Genomic DNA, 5,930 nt, shown 5'->3' with positions numbered 1-5,930 from the left:
GTGTATTTATACACATTTTACATGAATATTTTAAAAAAGCATATAGATGTGCGATTATGTTATTTATTGCCTATCATTTGAGAGGTCCCAATAAAATTAAAAATGTATTGTTAGTTTAACGTACATTACTAGAGAACATAGAGTTAGTTTGACAATATCAGTACTAATAATAAAAGTATATTACTACTTGTTTTTACCAATACGCATCGATAGGCATGTGTATCGAAATTATCTCTTTTTCTAATGTGTTATAGACTTATAGCTTGTTTTATAAAGTACACAAATAACAAATATACGATATGTAAATGTTTAGTTTTTTTTTTCTTTAAGTAAATATGATACGACGACTACGACTATGTCTTCTTTGTCTTAAAAATTGTTTACTTTCATAATCATTAAAACCTCTCGCCTCCATCCTCTTATATCAACCGTCCATTAGGGTAGGTCCACGATGGACCCGGCTAACGACAAATTGTAAATTTTGATTTTTTTTTTTTGAAATTTTATTTTACGTTGACGATCTCTTTTTTTTTTTTTTTTTTTGGAATTTTAATATGTTGACATTTGGATTTGGCAAGGGACAACGCAACTGGAGTCGTTGAACATTCGTTGGCTTTAAACGGTGTGTCGTAGAGATTTCCATATTGTCCCGGTTCGTCTGTACGTATAGGTGACGTGGTTCATAAATGCAAGAAAACGATTGTTGCCTAAAGTAATTGGGATAACATTGTTTTTTAGCAATATCACTTCTTTATGGCAATGGTAAACTAACACCACAAAGAAAAACATGTGTCAAAAGTTTAGACAAGTAATGACATTAGCAAATGTTAGGCAACATGCATGTGTCTAATGTTACGGATATGCATAATCCATGCAGCTTAAAGTTGTTTTCCTGCAGATTAAATTTAAACTGTATATAACATAATATGATGTAGTTTAGTTAATTAAGTGCGCGCGTGATTATACTTTGATAGTATATGTTTGTGGATGGAAATCAAATCAAGGCTAGAGATATGTGCGTATAGAGACATCTAACTACCCCTCGTATCACAAGCTAGTTATTTCAAATATATTATAGTACCTTGAATAAATTAATAACGTTTTTTAGGTAATTTTCTGTGTTTAATTTCTCTAATGAAATTTTGAACTCTCGTAAAAGAATATGAACATGATAAATTCGTGTTATGGGGATACGTTTCAAATAAACAGACAACATACATATCCATGATTACAAAAAATTGGACAGTGCTACTAGCCTACTACTATGGAATATATGTTTACCAATAAGAATAATAAAAGAATATCGAGACAAAGAAAGACGGTCTCATACATTAAAAGTGTATGTGTCCGATTGTTAAGCAACCACAAAATTCTTAGAACAATAATATATGTTCGTAAAAATATATGTACGCATGTTTCGTTGTTGGTTTTTTAATAGAAGGATGTTTGTTTTGTTTATACGTTTAAAGATTAAGTGCGAGGCCACAAAGTACCCATAAATACGCACGTATCACCATAACCATCCTAAGCTACAAGTATTATGGTTGAGGCAGATTAGAAAAGACAAAACTGTAAAGAGAGATTAACTACGATAATATCTGGGCGGTTCCAAAGATGAGAATATATCGTTCCTCGTTCATGGTTCATGATGTAAGATGTTGTTTACCTAACTATATATATACGTAACAACCCGCAAACTATCTCATGACACATGTGGTTTCTTTGATCGACTCGTTTGACACGTCGTTTTACATCTACTTTGATAAGTTTTTGAACCTATTTCATTTGAGATGGAAGAAAATAAACGAAAAGTAGATAGTCTAATGATAAAGACTTTTTAAACCTGAATTTTATCTATCTACGAATACAAGTGTATCTATCATTGCTTATTGTATATTTTGAGTAACGAATTCCTCTCTTCTGATAGCGATTGTGGAATTTTCTGAACTTTCTTGAAACGAGAAGAAGTCTAAATTGCAAGGGAGTTTCATAATCTTTTTCATTGTCCGGTGAATATCTCTCGGGTTCGGCAGCAGCAGCTAGACTCGAGATTGATCCCTTGTGGTTGTAGGAAACAAAGTAATAAAGGTTTTGATTTAGAAGAAGCCGTTTTGATTTTCCTAGTTAGAACATATACGCGCGCATTTATATATATAAAAAAAGTATACCTTTTCACGCCGCTGCCTTTCAGTTTGCTCCCTTATTGGTCTCATCATTTGGTCGTCCAAAGCCCACAAAGCAATTAGTATCCGAGTGTATAAAGTGAGGACAGGTCGGAGGATGTCAAACGCTCGAGCTCTCTACCGTTCAATCTCCTGTGAGGATGGAAAAAAAAAAAAAAAAGAGAATTGATTTGCAAAGCAAGAAGAGGGAGTCAGTCTGCTGAAGAGTTAAATATTCTTACTCGTGAGAAAGCCACAATCTCTGGTACTCGCTCTGCAATGATTCAGAGTTTCGTCTCTCGAATTTCATCTTCCTTTTCAGCTGTAAGAAGAACATGAGAGAAACTTAAAATGTACAAGCTGAAGGAGACATGACCAGAAGAGAGTATTGTACACAGACCAGTAGCGGCGCTCCATCATCTGGGTTCTCCTGTGTTTCTTCAGAGCTGAATTGTTTTCACAATAAATGCAGAGCAAGTCAAGTTTTAGACTTACACAATAGGTTAATAAATATCATAACGTCCTACTGATCGAGAAACAACTTAGAACCCAAGTGATATCTCTCATTCTGGGAGAGAAAGGATTCAAGTCCTACTGATGGAGGTACAAATTGTTCTAATCAAACCTAACAACAAATAAGTTGATTTTTTGATTTTTTTTTATACAGCAAGGAGACTACCTGTTCGTAGAGAATTTGCACGGAACCAAAGCCCACGTCCTTGAACCATCAAGGCCATTTGATCTTCTCCTTAAACGATCAAGATCAGCCTCATCCTGCTCTTGTCTCTTCTGCAAAATTGTAAGGTGGCGATTTATGTCAAGTATCTAAACGCTGGGAAAACTAAGAAGACAAAACACTGGGAATAATTGTAATAAAAGAAGAACAAACTTATTGCAAGAACAATGAAATAGAAAGAATCAAGATTGACTTCTTGCTCGTAAGTAATAATAAGACTTTGGAAAAAGCAACAACACTGAGGGTCCTCAAAGATTCACAGAAAAAAAAATAAGTTTAGAGCGGAATTGAATATGTCGATAACACCCACTCCTCACCTTTTGGTCCAACACAATGCGCTTGACATCCTTTAGATGACTTTGAAGTGCTTGCAGCTCGGTGTAACTCGCATCGTCATCTCTACCCGTCAATCTCCTGAGAGTATATGAAGATAAGACAAAGTCATAAAAACGAATCAGTAGTAGAACAAAGAAAGTAGGCAAAAAGTAAACGAACGAGAGGGCATTACTTGATCAAAAACCGTAACCTCTCCACTTCTTTAAGCAGCTGATGAACAAGAAGATAAGACAATAAATAAAATAGATAGAAATTCATCTGACGAATAAATTGTTCGCAACAAGAGGACAGACAGAGTGAGATGCATATATACCACATTGCCTTGTTCCTGTAGACTTTGTTCAGAGCCAGAGCCACATCCGTATCTGCTGGAAAAAGGTCAAATCTTTTTTAAAGGTTAACAGGGATACTATTGGCTAAATGATTGATCAAATCAAAGCAGCATTCTCCTTTTCAATCATAATCTTGTTGCAGAGGAGGCTTAGTACGTAAGTAACTAGCTAGTCAAACAATGTAGAGAAATCTAGATTTCGCGATGGTTTCCATATTCAGATTAATTAAACAGCAAAACCTTACCTGTATAGGAGCAGCTGTACAAGGTAGCTGTTAGGGGCTATTAACTAAGCTTCCTAATATACACAGAAGAATATATGGATTCTTATTCCAAGAAACGTGATGAGGATAAACGTTAAGACTGGACTTGAAATCGCGGAACAGAGATGTAGGGAGACCTTTGGTGAAGATGTCTGCATATTGATGGGATGATGGAACATGGAAGACACGAACCTGGCCCATGGCTACCCGTTCACGGACAAACAAGATATCTAACTCAATATGCTTGGTGCGTTGGTGTTGAACCGGATTGGTGGAGAGATAAACCGCGCTTATATTATCACAGTACACAAGTGTGGCAGTATTAAGAGGGCAATGAAGTTGAAGGAGTAGGTTGCGTATCCATATTGTTTCGGCAACGACATTGGCAACACCGCGATACTTGGCCTCAGCACTAGAGCGGGATACAGTGGGTTGGCGTTTAGAGGACCAGGAGATGAGGTTGTTACCAAGAAAGACGGCAAATCCGGAGGTGGACCGACGTGTATTGGGGCAGCCAGCCCAGTCCGCATCGGTGTAAGCAGTGAGCGTTGTTGTGTTTGAGCGGGTGATGTGTAAGCCTTCAGAGATGGTTCCTTTGAGATAACGGAGGATGCGTTTCATGGCGGTGAAGTGAGGCTCACGAGGGTCATGCATATAGAGGCAGATTTGTTGGACAGCATAAGCGATATCCGGCCTCGTGAAGGTGAGATATTGGAGAGCTCCGGCAAGACTTCGGTATAGTGATGGATCAGCGACAGGAGGGCCGACAGCAGCGTGGAGTTTGGCCGAAGTGTCAACTGGAGTCGTGACTGGTTTACAGTTGGACATATTTGCACGATGAAGAATATCCACAGCATAATTGTGTTGGCTGAGAAACAGTCCATTAGTGTCCCTGCGAACCGCCATGCCAAGGAAATAGTGAAGTAGACCAAGATCAGTCATTAAAAATTCAGATTTGAGAGAGGAGAGAATTGACCTGAGAAGAGAAGGGGATGAAGCGGTGAGGATGATGTCATCGACGTATAAGAGAAGGTAGGCAAGTTCATTGCCTTGACGATAGACAAATAGAGAAGCATCACTTTTGCTGTTCTTGAAACCAATTTTGGTAGCATATTGAGCAAATCAGTGAAACCACGCCCTTGGTGATTGTTTGAGACCGTATAACAATTTCTTGAGCAGGCACACATGGTTCGGTTTTTCTGGATCAACAAAGCCGGGCGGTTGGTGCATATAGACAGTTTCTTCAAGGTCGCCGTGGAGGAACGCGTTCTTAACGTCGAATTGGTGGAGGGGCCAGTCCCGGGCAACAACGAGATCAAGGACAGTGCGAATTGTCGTTGGTTTAATGACGGGGCTGAATGTCTCCTCACAATCAACACCCACCTGTTGCGATTTGCCATTTGTGACTAACCGAGCTTTGTACCGAGATAAGGTGCCATCTGCATTAAATTTATGACTGAACAACCACATAGAGCGCACAATGTTAGTATTCATCGGACGAGGAACAAGATCCCATGTGCCCGCAGATTTTTGAGCCGTGTATTCGGATGACATTGCCCCATTCCAGTTAGGATCACGGGCCGCCTGAATATGAGAACGGGGAAGAGGAGAAAGATGAGTTGTATGAAGAGAGAGGATTCATTTAGGTTTAGTAATACCACTTTGACTCCTTGTGTGGACACGAGTAGGGGCTGGTGGGGGAGGAGCAGGTTGTGGAGGACCCGGTGGTGATGGAGGCACCGGAGGAGAAGGAGGCGTTGGTGGTGACGGAGGTATCGGGGGTGATGGAGGTACCGGAGGTGACGAAGGTACTGGAGATGACGGAGACACCGGAGGTGACAGAGGAGGAGATGGTGGAACTGCAGGAGGTGGTGGAGGAGTTAATATAGGTAAAGAGAGAGAAGTAGGTCTTGTTGTTCCAGGTATAGCATTAGACGGGACAGTGATAACAGGAGTAGAAGTAGAGGATGTAGTGGAGGATGGAAAAATTGAAAATTGAGAGTGTGGTGAAAGGGTTAAGGAGTGGGAAGATGGAGTAGGAAGAGGTGAACTAGATGAAGTAATAGAAAAAGGAAAAGTGGATTCATCAAAAACTACATCAC

Source organism: Camelina sativa, chromosome 6, assembly GCF_000633955.1.
Source record: "Camelina sativa cultivar DH55 chromosome 6, Cs, whole genome shotgun sequence".
NCBI classification, from domain to species: Eukaryota; Viridiplantae; Streptophyta; class Magnoliopsida; order Brassicales; family Brassicaceae; genus Camelina; species Camelina sativa.
The sequence above is the reverse complement of the archived record's forward strand: the minus strand, read 5'-3'. Positions refer to the sequence as shown.